The sequence below is a fragment of the Fukomys damarensis genome, unplaced genomic scaffold (assembly GCF_012274545.1).
Source record: "Fukomys damarensis isolate Sample0158 unplaced genomic scaffold, DMR_v1.0_HiC HiC_scaffold_22, whole genome shotgun sequence".
NCBI classification, from domain to species: domain Eukaryota; kingdom Metazoa; phylum Chordata; class Mammalia; order Rodentia; family Bathyergidae; genus Fukomys; species Fukomys damarensis.
The window spans coordinates 24,000,479-24,015,701 of record NW_022900934.1 but is presented as its reverse complement, the minus strand read 5'-3'; the positions used below and the strand labels follow the sequence as shown (position 1 = coordinate 24,015,701).

Genomic DNA, 15,223 nt, shown 5'->3' with positions numbered 1-15,223 from the left:
AGAGAGAGAGAGAGAGAGAGAGAGAGAGAGAGAGAAAGGCCTGACTTCAATCCTTGGCACTGAAACAATAAATAAATAAAAATAACTGTGACTCCTTGGATTAGGTCACAAATATAAAAAAAAACTATAAAAACTCTATGAATTAAGCTTGTAAAGGCTATACAAATGCAAAAATGACTGTTATGTTTTAGCCTATAATATTTAAACACAGTTTAAATAATTTTGTAGGCATACAGTTCTTAAAGAAATTATAAACAATACAGACATAGAATCAGGAAGAACTGCCTAGGTACAAATAAGAAAAAGTACCTGAGGTTATTATTGACCACAATTTTAATTCCTAATTATAATTAGAATACAGTGCTACTGCAGCCACATAACTACCATCAAAAAGACATAGTTGGGCCAGGGATTTAGCTCAGTGGTACTGCTGCCTGCCTTGAAAGCGCAAGGTCCCAAGCTCATCTCGGATACAAAAAAAACCCAAACAAACAAAAAGCCACACAACCCAAACAAACAAACAAACAAACAAACCCACATAGTTGGACACATATGCACCACACCTGCAATTCAGCTACTCAGGAGTCTGAGTTAGGAGGTTTGCACTTTCCTTTGAGGCCAACATGAGCAATTTAGCAAGACTCTGTTTCAAGATAAGGGCTGAGGTTTAGCTCAATGGCAGAGTGAGTGCTTCTCTAGCACACCTGAGGCCCTGGATTCAATTTCTAGTACCACAAACAAATAAATAAAAAATAAAAGACTGTTGTGGTAACGCAGTGTTCCCTGGATTTAATCCCTATCACCACAAAACAAATAAAAAGCCTCAGTTTGCTGGTGGTCGTTTTTAGTAAGAGGGATTTCTTCTTGGCTATCTTGATAAGAAGTTATTAGCACATACAGATGAGGATGGGTAAGTGCATTAAATCATGAACCACCTGTTGTTCTTCAGGGTATTTATTTGTCCATAATTACTTAAGGCTAAGGATGTGGCTAGGTAGTAGAACTCCCTTATATACACAAGGCCCTGAGTTCAATTCTCAACACTGCAAAAATCACAATAAAAATCATATAAATTAGAATAAATGATTACTTGATCATAAAATCCTCTAAAGTTGAATCAGTTATTCAAAGCTTGAATGAGTCACCTATCATTTCAAAATTCTGTAGTGACACCTTGCTCCAAATACTACTCATTCAGCAACATTTAAATGTCCAAGACCTGACAACAAGGTTCTCAACAAACTACTCTCTCTCTATATATAAACTCAACACACCAACAAACCAGACTTCTCACTACTTCATTACCTAAATATCCCTTAACTCCACTTGTTGTAATCTTACCCTTCTAAATATTTAGTAAGTTTCAAGCGCTACTGTTATGGGTTGAACCATATCCCTCAGAAAGTTATGCTAAAGTCTTAACCCTCAGTGCCTGAGAATGGGAACTGATTTGGAAACACAGTTACTGGAAATGTAATCAGATGAGGTGTGGTCATACTAGAGTAAGGTGAGCTCTTAGTCCAACATGATTGTTATCCTTATAAGAAGGAAACTGGGCCACAGAAACAGAGGAATATGGAGAACTTCATATGACAACAGATGCAGAGACTACTGTGATGCAGCAGCAAGCTGAGAAGTACCAAGAATTGATAGAAATGGATTAAGAAGCAAAATCCAACAATATGTTGTATACAAGAAACACACCTAGTGCAAAAGGAAGCCCATAAACTAAAATTGAAAGGATGGAAAACAATTCTCCATGCCATAGGAACCCAGAAAAAAGCAGGAGTAGCAATCTTATTCGAAGACAAAGTAAACTTCAAACCAAAACTGATTAAGAGAGACAAAGAAGGACACTACATCCTTGTAAAGGGAACAATCTAAGAGGAAGAGATGACAATCATAAACATATGTGCACCAAATATTAATGCTCCCAACTATATAAAACAAATATTAAGTAACATGAAAAACCAAATAACCACTACTACAATTGTACTGGGGGATCTAAATACCCCATTATCACAAATAGATCATCTAGGCAAAAAATCAACAACGAAATACTAGAACTGAACCAAGCTTTTCAACATATGGACTTAATAGATGTCTATAGAGTGTTCCATCCCATAAAATCAGAATATACATTTTTTTGGCTGCACATGGGTCATTCTCCAAGATAGACCACATACTAGTTCATAGAACAGGTTTGAATAAATGCAAAGGAATCACAATTATCCCCCATATATTATCAGATCACAGTGCAATCAAGCTGGAGATCAATAGCATAAGAAATCGTAGGAACATCACAAACACATGGAAATTGAACAACACTCTCCTGAACAATCAATGGGTCATAGAGGAAATTAAAGAAGAAATTAGACATTTTTTACAAGTAAATGATAATGCCAATACAACATACAGGAATCTATGGGACACACTGAAAGCAGTTCTACGTGGAAAATTCATAGCATTAAATGCGCACACTAGGAAAACAGAGCAAGCTCAAATAAACAACCTAATGATGAATCTTAGACTCCTAGAAAAACAAGAGCAAGAAAAGCCCAAAGCTCATACGAAAGAGAAAATTATAAAGATTAGAGCAGAAATCAATGCAATGGAAACTAAGAAAATGATACAAAAAATAAATGAATTGATGAGTTGGTTTTTTGAAAGAATAAATAAAATTGATAAACCCTTAGCTAACCTTATCAAAAAAGGAAAGAAAAGGCAATTAGGAATGAAAAAGGTAAAGTCACAACAGATCCAAGAGAAATCCAGAGGATTGTCAATACCTACTTTGAGAACCTGTACCCTAATAAAATGGAAAACACAAAAGAAATGGACAGATTTCTAGATACTTATAAATTACCAATGTTGAATGAAGAAGATAAAAACATTTTAAACATCCCAATTACAATCAGTGCAATTGAAAATGTAATTAAAACTTTACCAACAAAGAAAAGCCCAGGTCCTGAGGGATTCACTGCTGAATTTTACAAGACATATAGAGAAGAACTACTGCCACTACTCTTTAAACTTTTCAATGAAACGGAAAGGGAAGCAATACTTCCAAATTCATTCCTGGAAGCAAGTATCACTTTGATTTCCAAACCAGGGAAAGACCCAACTAAAAAAGAGAACTACAGGCCAATCTCCTTAATGAATATAGGTGCAAAAATCCTTAATAAGATACTAGCAAACAGAATACAGAGGATCGTCAAGAAGATCATACATCCTGACCAAGTTGGATTTATTTCAGGGATGCAAGGATGGTTCAACATATGTAAGTCAATAAATGTAATATACTATATCAACATAGTCAAGGACAAAAACCATATGATCCTCTTAATAGATGCAGAAAAAGCATTTGACAAAATTCAACACCCATTCATGATAAAAACCTTGCAAAATATTGGAATAGATGGTCTATATCTCAATTTAATAAGGGCTATCTATGAAAAACCAACAGCCAACATCATATTAAATGGCCAAAAACTGAAAACCTTCACATTAAAATCAGGAACAAGACAAGGATGCCCACTATCACCACTCCTCTTCGATACAGTTCTGGAAACATTAGCCACAGCAATTAGACAAGAGAAAGAAATTAAAACAATAAAGATAGGAAAGTAAGAAGTTAAACTGTCATTATTTACTGATGATATGATACTCTACATTGAAGACCCAAAAAATTCCACCAAAAGACTCTTAGACTTAATTGACACTTTTAGCAGAGTAGCTGGGTACAAGGTCAACACTCAAAAATCAATAGCATTCTTGTACACAAATAACAGACTCACTGAGAGAGAAATTAGGGTAACAATTCCTTTCACAATAGCATCCAAAATAATGAAGTATCTAGGAATCAATCTAATGAATAAAGCAAAAGACCTCTACACTGAAAACTACAGCATTCTGAAAAAAGAGATTGAAGAGAATATAAGAAAATGGCAAGATATCCCCTGCTCCTAGGTAGGAAGAATCAACATGGCGAAAATGGCCATACTACCAAAACTGACATACACATTCAATGCAATGCTGATTGAAAGTCCAACACTATATTTCACAGAACTAGAAAAAGTAATCCAAAAATTCATTTGGAACCAGAAGAGATCTAGAATAACAAAAGCCATCCTAGGCAACAGAGACATGGCAGTGGGTATAACGATTCCCAATTTGAAACTATACTACAAAACCACTGTGATAAAAACAGCATGGTACTGGCAAAGAAACAGACCTGAGGATCAGTGGAACAGACTGGAACATACAAAAACAACACCAGATGTACTCAGCTACCTCATCTTTGACAAAGGAGCTGACCATCCTCACTGGAGGCAAGATAGTCTCTTTAATAAATGGTGTTGGAAAAACGGGATTTCAACCTGCTAAAGATTAAAGCTAGACCTTTATCTTTCACCATTCACTAAACTAAAATCCAAGTGGATTAAAGATATAAATATTAAAAAAGAAACACTAAACTTGCTGGGAGATAAGTTAGGCAGAACTCTTGAAGACACTGGCATAGGAAAAGACTTTATGGACAAATCCTCAATAGCACGGGAACTAGCAGAAAGAATCAACAACTGGGATCTCATTAAAAAGCTTCTGCACTTCAAAAGTAACCATTAACAGAACTAAAAGACAATCTACAATGTGTGAAAAAAATTTTACCAGCTGCTCCTCAAAGGACTCTTATCTAGAATATATAAAGAACTCAAAACAATCAGCACCCCAAATATAAAGACCCGATTCAAAAATGGGCATCTGAAATGAACAGACATTTCTCAGACAAAGAAGTATAAAAGCAGCAAGTAAATATATGAAAAAATGTTCCACATCACTGGTCATTCAAGAGATGCAGATGAAAACAACACTGAGATTCCACCTCACCCCACAAAGAATGGCTGCTATCAAGAAATCAAACAATAACAAATGTTGGCAGGAGAAATGTTGTGGGGAGAAAGGAACCCTTCTCCACTGTTGGTGGGAGTGCAGACTGGTGCAACCACTATGGAAATCAATATGGAGAGACCTCAAAGAGCTGGGACTAGAGGTTCCATTTGACCCAGCCATCCCTCTGTTGGGTATCTTTCCGAAAGAATTAAAAGAATCACATCACAGTGTTATATGTGCACCTATGTTTATAGCGGCACAGTTTGTAATAGCTAAAACTTGGAAACAGCCCATTTGCCCATCAGTTGGAGACTGGATAAAGAAGATGTGGTTTTTCCATAAAATGGAGTACTACTCAGCCATAAAGAATGAGAAATTACATTCATTCGTAGGAAAATGGATACATATTGAGGATATACTCCTAAGTGAAATAAATAAGTCACACGTGTGTAAATACTGAATAGTTTCTCTGGTGCGAAAAACTATAATAGTACATAAGATCCTAATGATATAATTGACAATGTGAAATAGGAAGGAAAGGGCTAAAGGTGTAGGGAAAGTGGGAAAGGTAGGGGAAAGGTAATAAGGGAAAAGAAAAAAATATGAGAAAATGAAAAAACGGAAATAAAGTGTTTGTAAATGGGGAGGCGAGGAGGGGGTGAAGGGAGGGCAGGGACAAGGGGAAAAAATGAGAACCAAGACCTGTCATGTAAAGGCACAAGATCCCAATGATGAATGTAACTGTACTATATACCTAAAATGTAGTACCAATAAACTCAATGAGAGAGAAAAAAAAAAAAAAGAAAAAGAAAAAGAATTGATGGAAACTAGAAAGAGGCAAGGAAAGAATCTACCCAAAGTCTTGGGGGGGCATTGCCTGGCTGACATTCTGAATTCAGGTTCTAGCCTGCAGAACTGTGAGAGAATAAACTTCCGTTGTGTTAAATTAGTCATCTACTTTGTAGTACTTTGTTACAATAGATTAAAGAAATGAATATACCAACTTCTCCATGAAGCCTTCTCTTACCTTCCAAGTAGAAGTGATCTCATTCTTCTCTGAATTCCCATAATATTTACTATCTCAGTTAAAACACACTTTCCCCCTTCTTATGTTCACATTACTTTCACAAATGAATTAGTTTCCTAGGAGGCAGAAACTAATGGCTGACCCTCTATACCCAGGATTAAGCATGGAAAATACTAAAGGGGAAAAAATGTGTCTATACTGAACATATACACTTTTTTCCATTGTTCCTTAAACAATACAATATAGCAAGTATTTACACTGCATTTACATTGTTTAGGTATTATATATTATCCAAAAATGTTTCAAAGTACACAGCAGGCTATACATAAGTTACATGTAAATACTAAATCATTTTTTCCTGTTTCTACAGTGGCTTGTCTTGCTTACTAAATTATTTTATATAAGGGACTTTAGCATCTGTGGATTTTAGTATCCAAGGGGGCTAGAAATTATTACTATTATAACTGACACAGACTATACAATTCCTTACAAGTAAAGATGTGGCTCTGGTCCTTTGCTTTACAAGGTTTGTATATGAAATAAAGCGTATCAGCAAATTGTAGGGCTGCATTACTCCTTCCACTAAAGCCTTAGTATTTCTTTTAGGTACACATCTGTTTGTATCTCATTCAGAAAAAGTTTTACTGATGTCCTAAGCAGCCACCTTATATCCTTTTTAGAATAAGGTAAAACAGAAAAAGATCAAATGTAGAAATTAATATGTCAGATAACACAATATGTAGACACTGGAGCTGAAGGGAGGGAAAGGGGTAAGTAAACCGACACTGGCCTATCCTTCAAGGAGCCTCTAGTGAGCAGGGAAGGAATAAACTAGCTCTGTCTTTCCTTTATCCCTATCTGATCAAGTACTTCACAACAAGGCTTCCTTTCCTACTAGCTTTTATTAGATCAATGTATGGCTAAAAACTTTTGATAGCTTCCCACTATTCAGTCAATCAAGTCCAAACTTCCCAGCTTGAAACAGAAAAGAGTATTCAAAGCCTTCCATGATTTGGAAGCATAGTGCACAGAGATAAGGAAGATAGGCTTTGCTATTAAATTGCCTAGACTCAAATTCTTTCTCCATTAATTATTAGCTCTATTTGTTAGTTTCTTTGTAAAAAGAAAAAAAAAGTGCCTACCTCACTAGGTTATTGTGAGGATTAAATAAAACAGTACCTGTGAGGGCCAGGGTTTTAGTGCATGGAAGAAAGAAAATAAAAGAGAGAGCTGGGGATTTAGCTCAGTGGTCTCAGTGGTTCCACTGCCTGCCTTGCGAGCATAAGGTCCCGAGTTCAATCCCTGGTACCAAAAAAAAAAGGAAAAGAAAGGAAGAAAGAAAGAACCCGTGAAATGCTCGACATCTTATCCAGCAAACAGTAACCATGTAAAAAATTATGAGCTACTGATATTTTCTTAAATTTTTATTATTGTTGTTGTTTAATCTCCATCCCAGGCTTTATTCCAATAACACTTTCATTAACAACCTTATTCTCCAGGCAAACTGGACACTTTACTGTCTCCTAAACACTCACTGCTATACACATGCTTTCACTCAGCCTGGAAAATATAGTCTCATCTCCAAGTATTAAGATTCTATCAGGAGGTTGAGGCAAAAGGATGGCAAGGACCACCTGGGCTACACGAAACCCTGTTTGAAATAAACTCTAAATATTCTTGGGAGCTCTGCTCATGGGACTCTTTCGGGTACCACACCCTGATATCCCAGCTCTATTACAGATACTCCTCATTACCCAAACTCTTGCTAGGTTTGTCCTGGTATTCTGTAGAGTTTTAGCCAATTTACAGTTTAAGTGATAGGGCTTAATATATGTTTCATGAATGAATCCTTGTTTCTGTCATGCAACCACTCTCTTGGACAACAGTTCTACATCAGAAGTAAAAAGATTTTTTTCTGCAATATTTCATAAAGCTAGCCAGTGAGGTTTATTTTCTATCACCAATGTAGTAATTTCTAATATAATACAGTATCTAACACACAGTAAATTCCTATTCAGGAAGGTGAATTGAATCTTTTAATTTCAATTATCATGTTACTCATTATAATCAAGTATGGCTGAGCCTTAGAAACAGATTTTAATATTTACCTGCCCACAGAATCATGTATTAATTTTTGGCCATCCTGCCTCTATTCCAATATTTCATTTACTAGGTGAGGGAATAGAACATTTAAAGCCTCAGTAAAGCCAGTCATGGTGGCACTTTTCTATAGTCCTAGCATTACAGAGGCTAAGGAGGATCATGCATTAGAGGTCAGCCTGGGCTGCAGAGTAATTCAAGGCCAGCCTAGACTGCATAGTGAGACTCTGTCTCAAAAAAAGACAAACAAAACCAAACTGAAAAAAATGCCAGTAAATTAGAGTCAAAATATCAAATATCTACTAGGCTATAAAAGCAAATACCAAAGCAACAGAGTAGTGTAGACCACTGAGAACTTTAGAAAATACATAACCCACCTAAAAATTTCAGCTAATTATTGCCATGAGAAAGTATGGGCTTGGTGCTGACAGATTTTCCAATTTTCTAAGATAAGTCAAAAACTCAGGAGTTTGTGTAATTTAAAAAAAATTTTTAGCCAGGCATGGTGGCACACGCCTGTAATCCCAGCACTCGGGAGGCTGAGGCAGGGAGATCCCTGTGAGTTTGAGACCAGCCTGGGCAACATAGTGAGTTTCAGGTCAGTCTCAACTACATAGTGAGACCCTATCTCAACCCCCCCCCATTTTTTTTTAATGTGGTGACAGGGATTGAACCCAGGACTCCATATATGCTAGGCACGTACTCTATCATGGACCCACACCACAGTCCACATATAAATAAATGTTTAAAACATGAGTATAAGCCAAACAAAATGTGTGCTTGTCAAATTCAACCACATGGTGGCAGTTTGCATCCTCTACTACTGAAGGTACAGAAGTTTTCTGTAAAAGTAGAACTGATGCAAAAGGAGTCCATTTCAGCAAACAGTCTAAGCAGCACCTCTGAAGTATCTCCTGCAACTCTGAGCCTAGCTCTCCACCACTGTGATTTCACCTGAAAGCCAAATTAACTAGATAATTTATTTAAGTACAGTGAGCCAGGGAGTCAGAAATGAACAGTAGTGCTTAGTAACAGCTAGCATTTTCTAGGTGCCAGATACTGTTCTACACATTACATGAATTAACTCATCCTCACAAGAACTCTGTACATACTATTATTCTTAAAGTTGAGGAAACTGAGGCACAAAGAGACTGTGGAATTTCTCCAAGGTCACACAATTAGCAGACAGCACTGAAATGAGGGTCTCTGAGAGACTCTATCCAAAAAAGTCAATTTGAAAGCAATCCTTATTTAATACATGGTGCTGGAATCAATGAATATTCTGGACCCTACCTTACACCATACATAAAAATCGATTTCAGACAAATTAGAGACCTAAACACTAAAGGCAAACCAAGAGAGAGACTACAAGATAAATATAAAGAGTAACTTCAAAATCTTGGGAGGGTAAAAGATTGATAAATGTGATTACACTAAAATTCAAAAAAATTTGTTGTTGGCAGTACTGGGCATTGAACCCAAAGCTTCAGGCATGTTAGACAAGTGCTTACCACTGAGCTACACATCCAGACCTTCTGTACTTTGAGACAAAGACTGGCTAAATTGCCCAGGCTGGCCTTGAATTTGGAATTCTCCTGTCTCAGCCTCCAGAGGAGCTAGAATTAAAGGTGTACACTGCCATGCCCACCTGTTTTTAAAATAAGCAACAAGCTGGGAAATGACATCTGTAATAAGTATAAACAACAAAGGATTGATATTCAGAACATGAAAGGCCACAGGGACAAGGGGAAAAAATGAGAACCAAGACCTGTCATGTGAAGGTATAGGATCCCAGTAATGAATATAACTGTATTGTAGACCTAGACTGTACCAATAAACTCAATAAAAAAAAAAAGAATATGAAAGACATCTTTCAAAAAAGACAACTCTTATGACTTGTTTTTAGATGTTCCCTCAAAGTCTCACGGGGTCACAGATGGGGCTTTTTTCAGAGGTGGTTATATCTAGAGTGTAAAACACTGGGACTGATTCATGATGCAGTGCTGCTCAAGGGCACTAGGATTAAGGGTGTGAATGCTATCTACCCTAAGTAACCTAGATACACTATAAAAGAGGCAGAGAAGCTGTTAAGGCCCCTCCCTTGTTTTTCCTGTCTTTTGCATGCAAGGAACTGTTTCTCCTCTGTGATGCCCCTCTTCCATGTGCCGCTGCCAATTATGGGATGAAACCTCTACAAACTGTGAGCTAAATAAACCTTTCCCCCTTTAATTTTGAGTGTGGGGTATTCTGTTTCAGCAATGAGGAAAAGTAACTAAGACAATCCAACAGAAAAATGGCAGAACAAGCTCCAGCATGATCTAAATTATGGCACTACCACAAGTGCCACAAAGCAGACTCCAAAACACTAGACCTTGCAATCACTGATTGATATAAAATATGGAGAGGCCTATGTCAAACTGTAGTCATACAGAATATGAGGGATCCAGCCAGAAAGGCAGAGCCAAGATGGTTATTCTCCACAATATGGAAATTACATGGTAAAGCAGAAAGGTTGAACATACAACATTCACACATGTAGATCAGGGTTGGCAAATGTTTTGTAAAGGGTATTTTCAGCTTTGTGAACAGATATATCTTTTCTGCTGCAACTACTCAATTCTCCCATTGGCAACACTAAAGCAGATACAGACAATATATAGATGAACAAGTGAGCTGTATTCTAATAAAACTTCTTTACAAAAAATAGGGGAACAAGATTTGACTATTTGGGTTGAAGGGAGGGCATGGAAATGGGGGAAAAAATAAGAACCAAGATAGATTACATAAAGGTACAAATTCCCAAAGATGAATGTCATTACACTGTATATCTAAAATGTACCAATAAAATTAATAAAAAAAAAGATTTGACCATATGGCCATAGTTTGTTGAACCCTAACAAATAGAGCTGTGATTTCCCTACACTCCGAGAATACTTTCTGTGTCTTTACCCTGCTTTTATGTTTGACACTTCACTCTGATTTTCTTAAGCAAAAACTATACCACATTTAAGAGATCTGCAATGGTTTCCAAAAGTCTGTTACTCTACTTTTCATTTTTTAAGACAGGGTCTCACTTACGTAGCTCAGGCTGTCCTCGAACACACCATGTAGCCAAGGATGGCTTTGAACTCAGTATCTTTCTGCCTTAGCAGGAATCCAGAATACAGGAATACAGGAATCTGGAATAGCAGAAATCCAGAATACCTGGATTAGCAGTTTGTGCCACTATGCCTGGCTCATCTTTTTTGAAATGTATTTAAAGCTACCATCCAAAACCAGAAATCTAACCCCTCTGTATCTTTTATCAACACCTGAAAATTCTAACTGCTCAATGTCCACTGCCTCTACCCTGCCCCTACTTTTTCCTTGTTAGTCATCCTATTTGAAAAAGCATCCATTTATCTCTTTAAATTTTATTGGGTTTTTTTTGTTGTTGTTTGCTTTGTTTTTGGTAGTGGGAATCAAACTCAAGACCTTGTGTTTGCCAGGCAGATGTAGTGACACTGAGCTAAATCCCTGGTCCTATCACTTAAAAATTTAAACTTTATCATACACTTCTCCTCTCAAAAATCTTAAATGCCTCCTTCTGAGGACTCACTCCAAATTCCTTAGCAAAGTTCTTCACAAGTCAGGTTCTAAACAATATTCCTAGTTTAATCTCTGACCACTTTCATGTACACTCTATGCTTCATCTACATTCCCCGAAAATTCGTATTTTCACCTAAAAAGCTATTCTCTCCAACTCTCACTTGCAAACTGTATCTGTCAGGACACATCTCAAGCACAGGCCCTTCAAGAAACCTTTCCTGATTCCCAGAGCAAAAGCACACCCACCTCTATGTCCTCATAACCTGTAACAGTTACTATCTTGAACTATCATTTACATGTCTACTTCTCTCTTGGTACTGAATACTCAAAGTGAAAAGACTTAGCCTTAAAGTAGCGTGTGACTCCGTAGTGCCTAGCATAATGCTTGGTACCCAGTACCTGCCTGCTGGTAAGAGTAGGGAAATGACAAAAGGGAGTCCATACATAGAATTCAGGGGGAATCTATGAATTTGGATGGGAAAAAATAAACCTTCTGGCCAGGTGGTGCAGCACATGCCTTGTAATTCCACACTCTGGGAGGCTGAGGCAAAAGGATTGCATGTTCAAGCCCCACCTGAGCAATTTAACAAGACCGTTTCTCAAAAAAGGGGCTGGGAATGCAACTCAGTGAGAAGACCCTAGGTTTAATCCTCAGTACCACAAAAAAAAATTCACTAACCTCTAACTAAAAGTTACTATCATATTCAAATATAAATGTAGGTAACAAACTGAAATTCTAGTACTAGCAGTCATCTGCAACTAAAAATCACAAATATTTTTATATTATATTGTAGTTGTTGCTGATACCTTTAAGTGTTATTTATGCTTATCATGTCTTTGAAATTACAATTATCAGACCCATCACAAGATCTGATTTTTCTTTTTTTTTTTGTAGTGCTGGAGATCAAAACTAGGGCTCGCACGAGCTAGGCAAGCATTCTACGACTGAGCAACACTTCACAGTCTTATATATGATAGTTCAATGTGCTGATTTAAATATACACACACACACACACACACACACACACACACACACATATATATGTATATTAGTATATCAGATTTGAATTTTTTTTTTTTTTTTTTTTTTTTTTGGTACCAGGGATTGAACTTGGGTCTTTATGTTGGTGAGGCAGGCAGCGGAACCACTGAGCTAAATCCCCAGCCCTGAATATTTTAATAATTTGAATACTGAATTGTATTTCAATATAATTGGTTTTCTCCCAGCACTTGGAAAACACTACCACCACCAGCAATACATGTATATCTATACATGTAGGTTTCTTTCTAATTCAATGTATCTTATTTTATACAACTAAAAAATTATTTTGAGAGGGGTCTATATGTTTCCCTAAATGCATCTGTTCACACGGCACAGATAAGTCAGGCCTCACTGTATTACAAAGATCCAGACTAGAGCCTGGCAGTGTAGATCAGTGGCAGAGTACACATTCAACGTGAACAAGGCCCTGGTTTATAGCACCAAAACAAGACAAAACATAAAAAGGACCCCGAAAAAAATTACTGTTGCTGTACAAATGCATGGTATTAAACTCTCATTTAAAAATGCCTTCATTACCTTCTTTTTGAAAGTCCTTTTTAATTAATGGGACCCTGGATTTATTACAGTCATCCCTCAGTTATCTGTGGAAAATTGATTCCAGGACTCCTTGGATATCAAAATCTGCAAATACTCAAATCCATTATATAATATGGTACAGTATTTGCATTTCTATTTACTTTAAATCTTCTCCAGATTATTTTTACTAATACAAGGTAAATGTCACACAAATAACTGTTTATGCCACATAAGGAATAATGACAAAAGAAAATGTCTGTACGTGTTGCTCACTACAGGCATAATTTTTCTGTTTGTTTCTTGAGACAGGGTCCTGCTATGTAGTTCAGGCTGTCGTTGAACTCATGGCAATCCCTCTGCCTCAGCCTCTCAAGTGCTGAGAATACAGGCTTGCACCACCATGCCTGATGACACAATGACACAATTTTTCAAAAGAATACTTTCAACTAGCCATTAGTTGAAGTCATGGATGCAAAACCCAGGGGTACAGAGAGCCAACTGTATATCATGATTGATTGGCATAGCTTCCCTCAGAACTTCCATTGCCCATGTGAACTTTGAACTCTTCTCTATCATGATTCAATTTCAATTAAAGTTTGAACACAATACAGATCCCAGGTTTCCACCATTGTTCACTGTTTTTACTTTTAGGTTTCTTGTGTCCCTTTGCTATCAGTAAACAACTAAAAGACAAGGACCATATTTTAAAACTAAAAAGAGAGCTTTGAACCCAGGCATGCTTTACCACTGAACTACACCCCCAGCCTTTTTAATTTACTTTTAAAGTTTGAGACAGGGTCTTGCTAGGTTGCCCAGGCAGGACCTCCAACTTACATCTTCCTGCCTCAGCCTTCCTCAGTGCTGTGCTTACAGGCATGTTCCACCACCAGGTTCAGTTAGGGGTTCTTTTATTTTTATTTTTTGGTACCGGGCCCTTGTGCTTGTGAGGCAGGCAGCAGAACCACTGAGCCAAATCCCCGGCCCTCAGTAGGAGGTTCTTGAAGATAACTTCTCTGCACCAACAGAGATGAGCTAGGGATTATCTAATAGCTGGTTACCCAAACTTTTTTGTATCCCCTTCACCTTGGAACTGACAAACGTCACAAAAACAAAACTAATGATTCTTCATTTTTCTCCTAGCTAGTAAATTCCTTTAAGACAACATGTTGAATGAGAAGGCAGCAGGTCACTTCCAGGAGCCCTCTGTCACCAAAGTGTATATATGATCTTGGGAAATCTACTTTCTGTGTCTCGGTGAGACACCACTATTTGCTCTGAAATCATTATATGACTTCTAAGGCCCTTTTCGTTTTACACACTCACTCTTCATGATTCTTACTGACTTCAATAGAGCCTTCCTGATGACCTCTCCAGGTGACCCTGCTCTTAAGCAGTGGGCTGTCTCCTTTCAGGGAAGACACCCTAGGTCACCGCCCCCCAATAACGTGGTGCCTCCTTTTAAAGAAACACACAACACCCTAGTTGATGGAGGCTCTTAGCCTTCTTGCCATCCAGTTCCGCTCTGTGTACTATTTGCTGGCCAGCTCCAACACCCAAACCTCAGCCTCCCATTTCTCTCCACAAGCTCTTCGCTCTTCCTACCCCGCACCACACACACAGAGGGTGGAGGCTGGGGGCGGGCGGCTCTTGTCTTCAATCCCCTGGGAGTCCCAGGCATTGTAAATCTGCCCCAGAACCCAGAACCAGCCCTATCGGATACACTCATCTATATCCCTATTTCTAAATCACCTCTCTTCACCGCCAAGAATTGCTTCAGCACTGACAGCCTGAGCTTGGTCCTACCTACTCTGGAGTTTGGAACGCGACCCACGGCCCAACCTAACTCCACGACCTGCCATCCGTTCCCTCAATCCATACATAGACCAGACCCTAGTTCCGTTCGGACCCAGTGCCTCTTCTCCGCGACCCCAGCCAAGACGCCGTGTACACCTTTGCCAGTTCCTCGGGCCTGGAGCGCCACCCCATGCAGACCCGGCCGGCCCTGCACTCCCTCAGCGCCCCGGACCTCCTGTCCCACA

At 38.1% G+C, this 15,223-nt stretch overlaps 1 protein-coding gene across 5 annotated transcripts in view; it reads right to left on the bottom strand.

Annotated features, from left to right (window-relative positions):
- The window catches only part of Ncoa6 (nuclear receptor coactivator 6), an 89,683-nt gene extending 78,468 nt beyond the window's left edge, over positions 1-11,215 (bottom strand). For 2 of the 5 annotated variants that reach the window (XM_010639930.3, XM_010639931.3), the window contains exon 1: positions 11,096-11,211. The gene's annotated coding sequence lies outside the window, so the exon portion shown is untranslated. Of the gene's footprint in view, positions 1-11,095 lie in introns of all 5 variants that reach the window. The other 3 variants (XM_010639929.3, XM_010639926.3, XM_010639932.3) reach the window with 2 other exon arrangements.
- Positions 11,216-15,223: the final 4,008 nt, after the last annotated feature.